Consider the following 16,579-nt stretch of genomic DNA (forward strand, 5'->3'; position numbering starts at 1 on the left):
CCCAATGCTAACCTATGTGAGAAGCAGACCTCATAGTAGTGAAAAATGAATTAGGCTATTTGTCAGTACTAAGATATATAAAACATAAAAGTGCCTGTCCTACCTTTTAAAAGGCTTGGCAAGTAGTTTTAAATGCCAAGTCGAAGTGGCAGTACATTCGACACAGGCACTGCAGTTGCAGGCCTGACACAGGTTTGAAAGGCTTCTTCTGTGGGTGGCACAATTAGGTTAGATTAGATTAATGCATTTGTAAAGTGCATGGCTACCCAATGGCTTCCCAGTACTAAAACTGAGCAGCAAGCTGGAGTCATCTGAGAACTAATACTTATAGTATTAATGGGAAAGAGCCAGGCGTTAAGGAGTTTCCTGAAGTGAGGCTCATTATCAAGGCATCTCAATTCGAAGGGAACTGCATTCCACAGTTTGGGTGCTAGATATGCAAAAGATATTCCACCTCATCCATATCTACGAATTCTGGGTATCCTCAATAGGTGTCCCAAGGAGGATCACAGAAACGTGATGGGAGTACAGGGGAGTATCAGAAACCTGACCTTCAGGGTGCCTTTGGAGTTAAACCCTTTGTAGAACAAGCAGAGTGATTTGAATTTATTCCCACATTGATGGGGAGCCAGTGTAGTGAGGCCATAGCCTCCTTTACCAATGTATGTCTTAGAAGCTTAAGAAGGGTTCTAGAGGCAACATTCTGCATTACCTGGAGTCTAGTAATGATGCATTTTGGGGAGCCTAGATATAGTGAACTGTCATTTTTCATTTGTGACAGAATCAAGGCTTGGACCAATGTTCTTTGGCAAGAGGTTGGGATATGATTATGGATTTATGTAGGTTTCTAAAAACGCCAAAATAGGTGGCAGCAAATTTGTTGGCCTGTCTGTCCAGTCAATGGACAGTCAATTATGGATATATGATAGAACAACAAGTGTGTATATCACACATGCATTTACAACGTGGTCTGTACAATGACCGCGTCTTTACCACGCATACCTTTACCACGCATGCATTTACAACAAAATTAATGTAAAAGCGTGTTCGGTAAAGGAACATGAGTGTTAAATTCTACCCCGCACCCTACACCTGACACCATACTCCACCCGCCCAAGCCTTTAAATCTGCCCCTTTCACCCCTGCCTTGAGCCCTAACCCCCTCCCTACTGTGCCCTTGTAGGAGGCTGGACTGGCTTGTAGTGAGTACCAAGGGGTACTTGCACCTTGCACCAGGCCCAGTTATCCCTTATTAGTGTATAGGGTGTCTAGCAGCATAGGCTGATAGATAATGGTAGCTTAGCAGAGCAGCTTAGGCTGAACTAGGAGACGAGTGAAGCTCCTACAGTACCACTAGTGTCATATGCACAACATCATAAGAAAACACAATACACAGATATACTAAAAATAAAGGTACTTTATTTTTATGACAATATGCCAAAGTATCTCAGAGTGTACCCTCAGTATGAGGATAGCAAATATACACAAGATATATGTACACAATACCAAAATATGCAGTAATAGTATTAGAAAACAGTGCAAACAGTGTATAGTTACAATAGGATGCAATGGAGACACATAGGGATAGGGGCAACACAAACCATATACTCCAAAAGTGGAATGCGAACCACAAATGGACCCCAAACCTATGTGACCTTGTAGAGGGTCGCTGGGACTATTAGAAAATAGTAAGGGTTAGAAAAATAGCCCACCCCAAGACCCTGAAAAGTGAGTGCAAAGTGCACTAAAGTTCCCCAAAGGACACAGAAGTCGTGATAGGGGAATTCTGCAGGAAAGACACAAACCAGCAATGCAACAATGATGGATTTCCAGTCGAGGGTACCTGTGGAACAAGGGGACCAAGTCCAAAAGTCACAAGCAAGTCGGAGATGGGCAGATGCCCAGGAAATGCCAGCTGTGGGTACAAAGAAGCTGCTACTGGGCAGTAGAAGCTTAGGTTTCTGCAGGAACGACAAGGGCTAGAGACTTCCCCTTTAGAGGATGGATCCTTCACGCCATGGAGAGTTGTGCAGAAGTGTTTTCCCGCCGAAAGACCACCAACAAGCCTTGCTAGCTGCAAATCGTGTGGTTAGTGTTTTTGGATGCTGCTGTGGCCCAGGAGGGACCAGGATGTCGCCAATTGCGTCAGGGGACAGAGGGGGTGTCGAGCAAGACTAGGAGCCCTCTTAGCAGCAGGCAGCACCCGCAGAAGTGCCAGAAACAGGCACTACGAGGATGCATGAAATGGTGCTCACCCAAAGTCGCACAAAGGAGTCTCACGTCGCCGGAGAACAACTTAGGAGGTCGTGCAATGCAGGTTAGAGTGCTGTGGACCCAGGCTGGACTTTGCACAAAGGATTTCTGCCGGAAGTGCACGGAGGCCGGAGTAGCTGCAAAAGTCGCGGTTCCCAGCAATGCAGTCTGGCGTAGGGAGGCAAGGACTTACCTCCACCAAACTTGGACTGAAGAGTCACTGGACTGTGGGAGTCACTTGGACAGAGTTGCTGGATTCAAGGTACCTGGCTCGTCGTGCTGAGAGGAGACCCAGGGTACCGCTGATGCAGTTCTTTGGTGCCTGCCGTTGCAGGGGGACGATTCCGTCGACCCACGGGAGATTTCTTCGGAGCTTCTAGTGCAGAGAGGAGGCAGACTACCCCCACAGCATGCACCACCAGGAAAACAGTCGAGAAGGCGGCAGGATCAGCGTTACAGAGTTGCAGTAGTCGTCTTCGCTACTATGTTGCAGTTTTGCAGGCTTTCAGTGCGGTCAGCAGTCGATTCCTTGGCAGAAGCTGAAGAGAGAGATGCAGAGGAACTCGGATGAGCTCTTGCATTCGTTATCTAAGGAATCCCAAGAGACAGAGACCCTAAATAGCCAGAAAAGAGGGTTTGGCTACCTAGGAGAGAGGATAGGCTAGCAACACCTGAAGGAGCCTATCAGAAGGAGTCTCTGACGTCACCTGATGGCACAGGCCAATCAGAGCAGTCCAGTGTGCCAGCAGCACCTCTGTTTCCAAGATGGCAGAGGTCTGGAGCACACTGGAGGAGCTCTGGACACCTCCCAGGAGAGTACATGTCAGGGGAGTGGTAAGTCCCCTTTCCTTTGTCCAGTTTCGCGCCAGAGCAGGGCTAAGGGGTCCCTGAACCGGTGTAGACTGGCTTATGCAGAAATGGGCACCATGTGTGCCCATGAAAGCATTTCCAGAGGCTGGGGGAGGCTACTCCTCCCCTGCCTTCACACCATTTTCCAAAGGGAGAGGGTGTAACACCCTCTCTCAGAGGAAGTCCTTTGTTCTGCCATCCTGGGCAAGGCCTGGCTGGACCCCAGTAGGGCAGGAGCCTGTCTGAGCGGTTGGCAGCAGCAGCAGCTGCAGTGGATCCCCGGGAAAGGCAGTTTGGCAGTACCAGGGTCTGTGCTACAGACCACTGGGATCATGGGATTGTGCCAACTATGCCAGGATGGTATAGAGGGGGCAATTCCATGATCATAGACATGTTACATGGCCATATTCGGAGTTACCATTGTGAAGCTACATTTAGGTAGTGACCTATATGTAGTGCACGCGTGTAATGGTGTCCCCGCACTCACAAAGTCTGGGGAATTGGCCCTGAACAATGTGGGGGCACCTTGGCTAGTGCCAGGGGGCCCACACACTAAGTAACTTAGCACCCAACCTTTACCAGGTAAAGGTTAGACATATAGGTGACTTATAAGTTACTTAAGTGCAGTGTAAAATGGCTGTGAAATAACGTGAATGTTATTTCACTCAGGCTGCAGTGGCAGGCCTGTGTAAGAATTGTCAGCGCTCCCTATGGGTGGCAAAAGAAATGCTGCAGCCCATAGGGATCTCCTGGAACCCCAATACCCTGGGTACCTCAGTACCATATACTAGGGAATTATAAGGGTGTTCCAGTATGCCAATGTAAATTGGTGAAATTGGTCACTAGCCTGGTAGTGACAATTTGTACAGAGAGAGCATAACCACTGAGGTTCTGGTTAGCAGAGCCTCAGTGAGACAGTTAGGCACCACACAGGGAACACCTACATATAGGCCACAAACTTATGAGCACTGGGGTCCTGACTAGCAGGGTCCCAGTGACACATAACAAACATACTGAAAACATAGGGTTTTCACTATGAGCACTGGGCCCTGACTAGCAGGATCCCAGTGAGACAGTGAAAACACCCTGACATACACTCACAAACAGGCCAAAAGTGGGGGTAACAAGGCTAGAAAGAGGCTACTTTCTCACAGCCCTGTCCTAAAACCTACCCCACTCTGTCCTAAAAACTACCTGACCCCCACCCCAAACCCTAAAATATATCCTGTCCTGTACTAGAAACTACCCCAACACCCTCTCCAACCCTAAACCCTGAAAGCTACCCTGCCCTGTACTAAAGCTTACCCCGCCCTGTCCTAAAAACTACCCCAACCCCGACCTAAACCATAAAACCTACCTGTCCTAAAAATGACACCTCTCTGTCCTAAAAACTACCCTGACCCCCGTTCTGAAACCGAAAACCTACCCGGCCCTGTCCTAAAAACTATCCAATCCCCGACCTAAAAGTTACCCTGTCCTAAAAACTACGCTGGCCCCCTGATGCCCGCCCCTACCCTAAACCCTACCCTGTCCTAAAACCTATCCTGCTCTGTCCTAAAAACTACTCCAATCCCCCACCCTAAAACCTACTCTGTCCTAAAAATTACCCCACCCTGTCATAAAAACTACCATGACCCTCCACCCTGACCCTGAACCCTAAAACCTACCTCACCCTGTCCTAAAAACTACCCTGACCCTGCCTTCACCCTAAACCCTAGAGGCTACCCCACCCTGTCCTAAAACCTACCCGCCCTGTCCTAAAAACTACCACAATCCCGCCCTAAACGCTACCCTGTCCTAAAACCTCCCTCCCCTGTCCTAAAAACTACCCCGCTCTAAACCCTAAAAGCTACCCTCCCCTATCTTAAAACCTACCCTACCTGTCCTAAAAACTACCCTGACCCCCCCACCCTGCTCTAAACCCTAAAAGCTACCCTGCCCTGTCCTAAAACCTACCCCGTCCTGTCCTAAAAACTATGCCAACCCTCCGCCTTCGCCCTAAACCCTAAAAGCTACCCTGCCATGTCCTAAAACCTACCACACCCTGTCCTAAAAACTACCCGACCCTCACCCTAAAGCCTACCCTGTCCTAAAACCTACCCCATCCTGTCCTAAAATCTACCCCGCCCCAGCTCTAAACCCTAAGACCCACCTGCCCTGTTCTAAAACTACCCCTCCCCTGCCCTAAACCCTAAAATCTACCCAGCTCTGTCCTAAAACCTACCCTGTCTTAAAAACTACCTGACCCCCTAACCCCACCCCAAACCCTACCCAGCCCTGTCCTAAAAACCACCCCAATCATCCATCCTAAACCGTAAAAGCTACCTTGTCTTAAAAACCACCCGACCGAGAACCCTAAAACCTTCCCCACCCTTTCCTAAGAACTACCCGACCCTTTGACCCAGTCCTAAAAACTACCCCAAGCCCCCCAAAAAACTGGCCCCACTTACCTCTCTCTCTTCTGGTCGCTACTCCTTCCTGTTCTGCCCGGACTGCTCTCTCTGCCATTACCATGCATATGCGTCATAAAGGCATGCGTACTAAACGCATATGTGTGGTAATGGCAGCGTGGTCAATGCATAGTGTTGAATTGACTGCGCTGCTAGTGATGTTTCCCTCAATTATCTAACTACACTCGCAGACCTTTTATGGGGGATCTGGGGACAGGAGGATATTCCCAGACATTCTGGCCAGCTGATCGTACATTAGAGGGTCTAACCTCTTATCTAAGATCATGAACTTCATTTTTTACGCATTCAAATTGAAGTTGACAATTCACCATCCAAATGGCCATTTTCCCAAAACAAGGCACTCGCTGATGAGCCTGGACGATTTCTTGGGCGCCAGGGATAGCACCAGTTGTGAGTGATCAGCATAAGATATTACCAATAGTCCGAATTCTTCCACAATATCAGCTAGTGGGCACATGTATGCATTAAAAAGTGTGGGGCTTAGGGCAGACTCCTGTAGGATCCCACACTTCACAAGCAGGACATCAGAAAAACATGCATTCTCACAAATTTGAAAGGTTCTTTCATTCAAAAAAGAGGTGACCCATTTGAGGCCAGAACTCTGCACTCCAGACACTCTCAGTCTATCACTAAGGATCTTGTGGTCTACAGTATCAAATACTGTACTTAGATTTAACAAAATAATCACATCGGCTCACCCCAGGCCTAGCATAGCCTTTAGTTCTTCGGTTACTGCTAGGAGGGCTGTTTCCATGCTATGTTGAGCACTTAAGACCATTTGAGTTGTATGAGGACACTGGTTTTCTTCCAGGAACAGTGAGAGGGATTGATTCACATGTTTTTCAAGGACCTTACTGACGAATGGTAATAAGAAAATCGGTCTAAGTTTCTCTAGAGAAGTGGGATCCATTTTATTTTTTTAAATTGAGACTTAACTATAACAAGTTTCCAATTATTAGGTAACAGCACAATCAGTGCTGCAGGCTCCCTACTAGCATTTAATTTACCGACCCTGGGTATATGGTATATCACATTACAGGGGACTTACAAATAAATAAAATATTCCAAACAGGTGTAATCAATTATACCATGTTTAGAGGAGAGAGCAAATGCAGGTTATCATTCACTAGCAGGTGTAAAGTGCCCAGAGTCCTAAAGACAACAAAAAGAAGGACAGAAAAATAGGAGGAGGAAGGCAAAAAGTTATGGGTAACCCTGCAAAAAGGTCCAGGTCCAACATGTCTTTTGTGCTTAGTAGTTAAACTATTGTGAGATAAGTTAAGTTAGATTTAGGTAGTGTTTAGAATAGTTAGTTTAGGATACATAGATGCAGTTGGATAAGGAATAGTGTACTTATTTTTAGGTAGTGGGTATGTTAGATAGTTTAGTTTAGTTAGGTTTAGTTTTTTTTTACCTAAAGATATATATAGTAAATAGTTTTCTAATTTCACAACCTTGTAATTATTGCAATATTGTGAGTTTCTAACATTCACAATGCTGAGTTGAGTATATGATGCTGCTATTTCCCTGCTCTGTTTAAATCTGTAGGTGGTTTTGTGAGAGGTCTATCGTTAACAGGTCATGCATATCACAGATGAGTCCCTTAAGGACTATTTGACCATCTCAATTCATTGTAAATTATTGTCTTTAGCGATTTCACACACAGGCCAAAACATGTACTCACCCACTATAGCACTGTGTATGAAAGAGATACACCATGTATAATTTGGATGCTTTTGTGACAACATATTACAGAATACATACTCTGCTGGGACACACTGGTGCATACCACTGACACACACACCCTTCCTCACACACTCTTGCACAATTTGAAGAGCATCAATAGTACTCCACTGATACTTTGGCCAGGATCCATTGCTCCCTCGTGTCTGGCCATTGCTGCTGCTGCTGACAGAGCCTGCCAGCTCTGTGTTTGAGGCCTGCCTGCAACTTTCCGGTCTGCCTCTTTTCCTCTTTTCTCTTGTTTTTGTCTGCTATGTTTATTTTACTGATGTAATCTTTTTTAATCTTCTTGCCCACTCTTCCTGTGTGAGCACTCCCCCACCTCCCTTCTCTCTGCGGCTGCTGCCCCCACGGCCCGTGCCCACCCTCATAGCCCTTTCCTGCCTTCCTGGCTCCCAGCTGACCAATCCCTCCCCCTCCCTCTCCTTCTTAAGAGTGGCCGCTGCACAGCCGGCACAGCGGGCGCACGCATGGAACACCGAAGTTGTGCCAAAGGCAAGCCTGTCTGCCCCCATCCACACCTGAATGGCGCTCAGCACCACAGACCCTGGTTATCGCACCATCCACCGATACAGCACTGGAACCCTCCATGCACTGATCCCTGGATTTCAGATCACCTGCCGCCAGGCTTCCCACAAGGTCACCCACAAACCTTATCCTGTCGCAACTGCCACCTCACCTTCTCTGCATGCCAAACACCAGACATCACGGACAGAGAACCCACAATAACTTCCCCAGACCACCTCAAGTGCATCCTACGCAATGCCTTCTCCCTGCACAAGCAGGCCGTGGAGCTTTGGGACCTGATAGACTCCATCCACCCGCTCATTGCCTTCTTCACGAGACATGGACAAATACAACATCCAAACCAGACATCTCCCTCGCCATCCCCAGCGACTACAGCTGCTCCGCAATGACCAACCCTCCAGACCAGGCAGCGGCATAGCCATCATCCACAAAACCACCCTCTGACTAACAGTCAACACACGGGAACCCTCCCCCCTCATAGAGCACCTCCATTTCCGAGTACATACCCCCCTCAAGACTACCACTACTTACACCCTCATCTACAGAATACACAGACCAATCCTATCTTTCAGCAACTCCATCGTAGACCTCATAGCCCCCCATGCACTCACCTCCTCCAAAGACATACTCCTCGGAGACCTCAACTTCTACATCGACAATCTCAACAACCACAACACCTCATCGCTACTTGAGAACCTAGACAAAATTGAGCTCAAGCAACTGGTCACCTCACAAATGCACATCGCCGGACAAACTCTTGCCATCTTCTCTGCCAGCAGCAACGTCACCATTGATGACTCAACCCCGCTACACTGGACTGACTGCTACTGCATCTACTTTTCCATCTCCACACCTACAGTGTATACTTACACCACTCACCCCCCACAGGAAACTGAACCAGATCACAGAGGAGCAACTCATTAACACCCTCAGCAACCTGCCACCTCAGCACAACAGACACCAACACCTCAGCACGCAACCTCCACAAATGGTTCACCAATTGCACCAACAGCATAACTCCTCTTCGAAGGACCACAAGAAACATACCACCCAAAAAAACTGTTGGTTCACCCCGCACTCCAGGAAAAAAAACGTACCTGCAGGAGGTTGGAGAAGAAATGGAGAAACAACAAATCCCTGGAAGACCTTGTAACCTTCAAATCTGCAACAAGATCCTACCATGGCCTCATCAGATCCACCAGGAAAACAGCCCTACAGAGCTGCATCAACACCTCCACACATAAACACAAAATAACTCTTCAACATCATCAAAGAATTTGCCAAACAGCAAGGTGAGACCACCAACATCCCTCCATCTCAGGACCTCTGCGACAGGCTAGTCAACTTCTTCTATTGGAAAATCAAGGACATCTACAACAGCTTTGAACCCAAACTCTCTGAACTCACCAATAACGCCCCAACCAGGATCCACTAAACCTGCATGGCTCCTGCACACCTGGACCCCCGTCATGACCGACAAGGCTCACTATATAATGAGCAGCACCTATTCCGCAGCCCCTACTGACCCCTGTCCCCACTACATCTTCAACAAGGCCAGTGCCACAATCGCACCTGAGCTCTGCAAGACTATCAACTGCTCCCTAGAGTCAGCAACCTTGCCCTGAGGATTGGAAGCACGCCAGGATCCACCTGCTATTGAAGAAACCCACAGCCAATCCAACGGATCTCAAAAAGTACTGCCCCTTCTCACTGCTGCCCTTCCCAGCTAAGGTCGCTGAAAAATCAATCAAAGATCAGCTCCGCCAACACAACGAGGACAATAACATCCTGGATTCTCCCAATCAGAATCCAGAACTAACCACAGCACTGAGACTGCCCTGCTCTCTGCAACAGATGACATCTGCTCTGTCCTCAACTGTAGTCAAACAGCAGCCCTCATCCTACTACATCTTTCGGCCACCCTCGATACAGTATCCCACCTCACCCTATGCGTAAGACTCCACACAGCAGGCATACGCAGCAAGGCCCTTCAATGGACACACTACTTCCTGATAGCCAGAACACAGAGATTCAGGCTCCCACCACACCTGTTAGAAACCTACAGAAATCAGCTTTGGAGTACCTCAAGGATCCTCATTGAGCCCCATGTGTTCAACATCTACATGACCCTGTTCAACCCAGTCACCAGGAACTATTGTATGAACATCGTTTCCTATGCTGAGGCCACCCAGATGTTCATCTCCTTAACTGAAAGCCCCTCAACAGTCAAGAAGAACTTCAAAGACAGGATGAAAGCAGTCGCCACCTGGATGAAGGAGAGCTGCCTTAATCTGAACTCCGATAAAACCGAGATCCTCATCCTGGGAACTTGAGTACCTGCATATTATCAATGCTAGTATAATAACAGATGTTTAGAGTCCCTTATGTGTACATATTGAGGCTATCATATGTGCTTGTTTAGGTTTCCATGTTCCCAGAGCTCGATATTTGTGGATGAGTAAAACATATTCATTCACATGCCTCACATGCCCAATTTGAACCTTGTACACATTTGTGTATTTAGTTTGGCCATTTCAATATATGGCAGTCTAGTAACTGAAGCTTAGTTTCACATCATGACTTTGAATTTAAGGACAAGATTTTCCACATAATGCAATGGCAGTGGCCGTACATAATGTTTGAGCATATGCAAAAAGAACAGGTGATAGTGAATGTAGCTTAATAGGACTGAGGAACCTATGGATGCCTTCTAGGGTCCCAGCGATGGTCGCCATCCCCTCACACACATCATCAACCATCCGCTGTTGATCTCCTACCACTCGCTGTTGGAAGACAACTTGGGGGTCCTCGGAGTACACAAATGTGCATGGACTGGCAGATGGGGCATTTTCTGTGGGTGTTGGTTCATCTGGAGACTTTTCAATGTTATCATCCTTTGCCAGGTCTGCAGAAGGAGATTTTATGGAATCCAGGAGTTTTTGGAAGGTTTCATCAACCATGGGAGGCAGGAGCTCATCATCAACAGGTGTGTCATCCAGGAGAGGGCGTTGTACAGCAGGTATTGATTGCCCAGCCTTAATTAATGATATATATATTTTTTTATCATGATCTATTATAGATGTTGTCTATAGTATGTTAATAGACAAATTTACATATCTGATTTACATTCACGTTAGGTTACACACAGATGTGTTTAACATGTATTGCTACAAATAAATGAAGCCAACACAACCAACATTAGATATGTAATACAGGTGGCCAACATGCCTATCCTGCATGGCAGAACTAGGGCTCATGATAAACCTTGCAAGAGAGTAGTGATGAAAATCTGTAACATTTACCTAACCTGGTTGCCAAAACAACTCGGCGTGGACAATTCACCCTCCAGCCTTCCCCAAAACGGGCCCATCATCCTGGACAACTGACTCATTCTGTCACTTCAAAATTCCGTATTTAATAGCCTCCTCCTTTGACAGATGTAGCATATTCAGACTTGTGTACTTACACCTGCCTCCTGACACCTGCAAAACCTTCTGCCAGGCTGATATCACATGTCAAGTTTAGTACCCTAATGCTGTCTTATACAGCATCCCTTCCCAGCTACAGGGCACTACACTATCACGGATTCACCAAGGTTTCATATCATCTATGCTTCTGACAACCAATCATGAACCTCTGGTGTCCATCACTAGGATTAACCCCCACCACAAGCAATCATTTGTACAAGACAGGAGTTCATATTGTCCTTAACATGACAGACAACATCTGTATGATGTGACCCAGCACATCAGGACAGCTTCATGCATTGTAGGTTGATGCTAGTCGCTGTTCACTTGGCTGTTCACATGATCCTACTTGGAGATACTTCACATACTGAAGGTCTGGATCAAATCTCAACTAGAAAGTTGATTCTCTGGCAACCCTAGTCCATTCCACCAGTTCACATTCAACTTTTGGCTGCATAGCCCAAAGACAAACACATTTGCCTCATGGTGCAGGGGGACTATAGTGTAACAGTCAGGGTGGGCAGATTTATAATGTCCATGCATGATGTGCTGCTCGATACCAAACTTTGTGCTTTGTATTCTGGGACTTATAGACCTGGTCACTCATGTAAAACATTAGACCATAAGTTGCAGTATTCAAAGGGCAACCTAGACTGGGGCAGCACAGCATGACTGGACATAAGAAACTTGGCTGAGCTGGACTGGACAAATTGTCACTTGGCAAACTGACATTTCAGTGATGTATGGGATGACTTGTAAGACATTCCTGCCCTTTTTCTTCGACACAGCACAGTGCAGCACAGCAAAGTGTGTTGCTGCACTGCACAACATGACATGTTTAACCATATAACTAATTGATGACACTTACCCTGTTGATCATTCTCACCCTCAATGGTGACTCTGTCTTATCTGGCAACCCCTGTCACCAAATCTATTGGGATAAGTGATGCCACTCGCTCCTCCAATGGGTCCAATTCTTCCTATTTATCTCATCCTCTTCTGGTCTGCGTGGCTACCCTTAGGTTCTTGACCAATTTGTCCGTGCTCCTGTGCTTATAATCATGCCATCTTTTTTTCAGCTCAAACACAGTCCTGTTTGTTTGGCCCACATTGTTGATCTAATCCACAAAGGGCTGCCAAATGGCTTCCTCCTTCCCTAATGGCGATTTTGAGGTGACAAAGAGAATGTGTTCATTTTTTTTCACCTCAGCTAATAACCGTCTCTGAAATTGCTCTTCCTCTTTCGCGGAACGTCTGTCTGGACATCTAGTTTTAGGTTTGTTGCAGCCACTGCTTGTGCTTGCTCTTTCTTCCATTTCTTGCATTTGTTGTTTGCACAACTTTTTTTAAATGCATCATTTTTTTTACACTTTTCTGATGCACAAACCAGTCCAATGTGTCCAAGAATTTGACTTGCAGCAAGTAAACATTGCTTTGTGTCACTTTTGGAACAAATGTGTAGCGACACTGTGTGCCATCCTTCCTAGCGATACATCAAACCTTTTGATTTAGTCTGGGACCTTATGATATGGTTTGCTGTACCATAAATACAGTACACCCATGTCGCATGAAAGTGTTTCACCGAAGAACATGTTTTTCTGATGCATAGCTGCATTGTGCTTCTGCAGCAATGCATCAGTTTATAAATCTGTGCCTTAGCTCACATTTGCACTATATGTAGGAAGGTAGCCTCTTCCTAGCATGGTTACCCCCACTTTTGGCCTGTTTGTGAGTGTGTGTCAGTGTGTTTTTACTGTGTCATGGGATCCTGCTAGCCAGGACCCCAGTGCTCATAGATACAAACCTATATGTCAGTGTGTTTTGCCTGTCTCACTGGGATCCTGCTAGCCAGGACCCCAGTGCTCATAGTTGTGGCCTAATGTGTATGCCTGTGTAGTGCCTAACTGTGTCACTGAGGCTCTGCTAACCAGAACCTCAATACTTATGCTCTCTCTGCTTTTAAATTTGTCACTGTAGGCCATTGACTTCATTTACCAATTTTAATTGGCATACTGGACCCCCTCTTATAAGTCCCTAATATATGGTTGGTTCCTAGGTACCCAGGGCATTGGGGTTCCAGGAGATCCATATGGGCTGCAGCATTTCTTTTGCCACCCATAGGGCCTTGCACAGGCCTGCCATTGCAGCCTGTCTGAAATAGTGCACACACTATTTCACAGCCATTTTCACTGCACTTAAGTAACTTACAAGTCACCTATATGTCTAACCTTCACTTGCTGAAGGTTAGGTGCAAAGTTGTTAAGTGTGAGGGCACCCTTGCACTAGCAAAGGTGCCCCCACATAGTTCAGGGCCATTTCCCCGGACTTTGCGAGTGACAGGGATGCCATTACACGTGTGCACTACATATAGGTCAATACCTATATGTAGCTTCCCCATGGTAACGCTGAACATGGCATTATGACATGTCTAAAAACATGGAATTGTCCCCCCATTCCAAATCTGGTATTGGGGAGGCAATTCCATGCATACTGGGGGCTCCACCATGGACCCCCAGTACTGCCAAACCAGCTCTCTGAGGCTTGCATTGCAGCTACAGCTGCTGCCACCTCACAGACAGGGTTCTGCCCTCCTGTGGTCTGGGCAGCCCAGTCCCAGGAAAGCAGAACAAAGCATTTCCTCTGAGAGCAGGGTGTTACAACCTCTCCCTTTGGAAATAGGTGTTACAGGCTGGGGAGGGGTAGCCTTCCCCAGCCTCTGGAAATGCTTCGAAGGGCACAGATTGTGCCCTCCTTGCATAAAACAGTCTACACCTTTTCAGGAACCCCTTCTCCTCTGCTCTGGCAGGAAACTGGACAAAGGAAAGGGGAGTGACCACTCCCCTGTCCATCACCGCCCCAAGGGTGGTGCCCAGAGCTCCTCCATTGTGCCTCAGACTTCAGCATCTTGCTTTGCAAGGTGTGGGGGCACTCTGGAGGGCTCTGAGTGGCAAGTGCCAACAGGAGACGTCAGGGACCCCTCCTGATAGGTCCATACCTGATAAGGTAGCCAATCCACCTCTCAGGGCTATTTAGGGCCTCTCCCCTGGGTTCTCTTCAGATTCTGCTTGTGAGATTCCTTCAGGATTCCTCTGAAACAACTTCAGCATCCTCTGACCTCGGATCAACCGCAGCCTGCTCCAAGAAACGCTGTAACTGCAACAAAGTGTCTACAAGAGACACTTTTCTTCAGCAACCTCAGCTCTAAGTCATCAACTGCAACAGTTTCCATGGTGTGCATGCTCTGGGGACTCCCTGTCTTCATCCTGCACCAGAAGGACCGAAGAAATCTCCCATGGAGTGACGGAGTCACGCCCCTGCTCCAAGCATGCACCTTCCAAGGCAACGACCGGTACCTTGGAGCTCCTCTCACGGTGACGAGCATGCTCCTAAGGACACAGAGGGTAGACATCTTTGACATAGACAGTTCTGAGGTCCTGCTGATGCAATTTGGTGGAGATAAGACCTTGCCTTTCCCAAGAACAATGGTACCCCTGTGTTTTGTGTCTTCTTTACCTCCTGAGCCCTCTGTGCACTCTCTGCTAAATTCCTTTGTTCACAGCCAGGCCCAGGTCCCCAGCACTCCACCCTGTGATGCTCAACTCACTGAGTTTTTCTCCGTTGGCGTAGGACCTTCTTTTGTTGTGCTGCATCAACCGCATTTGCACCTCCTTTGAACCCAGTTCCTCTGGCTTCTGGGGGTGCTGGCTGGAATCCTGAGGGCTCTCCAAAGTGCTGAGAGCCACCTCTTCCTCCTCACAGAGAGTTGAGACCCCCAGGTCCCTTCTGGGTCCATCCAGTGCCATTTTGATGAAAAATGCACTTTTGCTGTAGCCAAAGCTTGTTGGCGCCTTCCAACACGAAATCTCATCTGCAACAATCTTCACACCGTAGGACATCCTGTGCGTTATGCAGGGACCCTCTGGCGTCTTCCTAGAGTACATTTCTGCAGTCTTCAACTAACTTGGGACTCTTCTTTTGCACCCTCTTCTGGGTTGGCAGGGGCTCCTGTCCTTCCTGGAACTTCTTTTGACTTCTGGACTTGGTCCTCTTCCTTTGCATGTCTTCAGGTCCAATAATCCAGCAGTTGTTCTTTGCAGACTTGGTTGGCTGCTGCAAAATCCAAAAACGAGGTGTAGTATGTCCTTAGGAAACTTGCAGTACTTTACTCCTGCTTTTCTGGGCTCTGGGGTGGGGTAATTTACTTACCATTACTGTATTCTTACTCTCTGCACACACTACAGCTGTCTAGGGGGGAATTCGTGATTCACATTCCACTTTTTTAGTATATGGTTCGTGTTGCCCCTAGACCTATTTTCTCCCATTGCATTCTATAGGATTTCCTACTGTTTGCATTGTTCTATGACTGTTTACTTTTCTAATTTTGGTGACTAGTGGATATATTGTGTATAATACATACCTCCAGAAGGAAAATTATCTCTTCAAGATATTTTTGGTACTGTGTCACCCAAATAAATGCCTTTATTTTTGGTAACACTGAGTATTGTCTTTACTTGTGCATAAGTACTGTGTAACTATAAGTTGTATTGCATGAGCTTTGCATGTCTCCTAGTTCAGCCTAAGCTGCTCTGCTATAGCTACCTCTACCAGCCTAAGCTGCTAGAACACTACTACATTCGTTAACAAGGGATAACTGGACCCGGTGTAGGGTGTAAGTACCCAAGGTACCCACCCACAGACCAGACCAGCCTCCTACACTATACACTATAACATGTTGATGCTAATGACTACAGAAACACTGCATCAGGGGAAAAAAAGCGGTCCTAAGGTGTGCAGGAGAAGTACACCATGTGAAATGCAAATAATGACTGCATCACTTACATGGAGTACCTTACAGTTTTTAACAATTATTGTTGAGAAAATGTTTTGTCTACTTTTTTGGCTATAAAATGATGATGCTGAAACATAGCATGAAAGGGCTTGCCCTGGGCACAGTTTGTTTTTGCAGCAATGACACGGAACTGGACAATCTGGGAAATAGCGCAGGCTGGTTGCGTGAGGCAATGGAGGCCACCGGGAGACCCAGATTATCTTTGATGGGATGTGAGATGCAGGCAGTCTTAGCAGCAGCAAGGAGAAAGTGATTAAGTAGGTACAGGTATACAGCGATAGACTTTGCCACCGCTACTGCATCCACAGTGTGTCTTTTATTACATGTAACCTGACCTTACAGAGTCATCAGAGCTCATGGCTCTAATAATGCTAGGTCGCATAGTCGGAGAATGACTGCCTCCTTCTTTCTACATAGGC

Source organism: Pleurodeles waltl, chromosome 10, assembly GCF_031143425.1.
Source record: "Pleurodeles waltl isolate 20211129_DDA chromosome 10, aPleWal1.hap1.20221129, whole genome shotgun sequence".
Lineage (NCBI taxonomy): Eukaryota > Metazoa > Chordata > Amphibia > Caudata > Salamandridae > Pleurodeles > Pleurodeles waltl.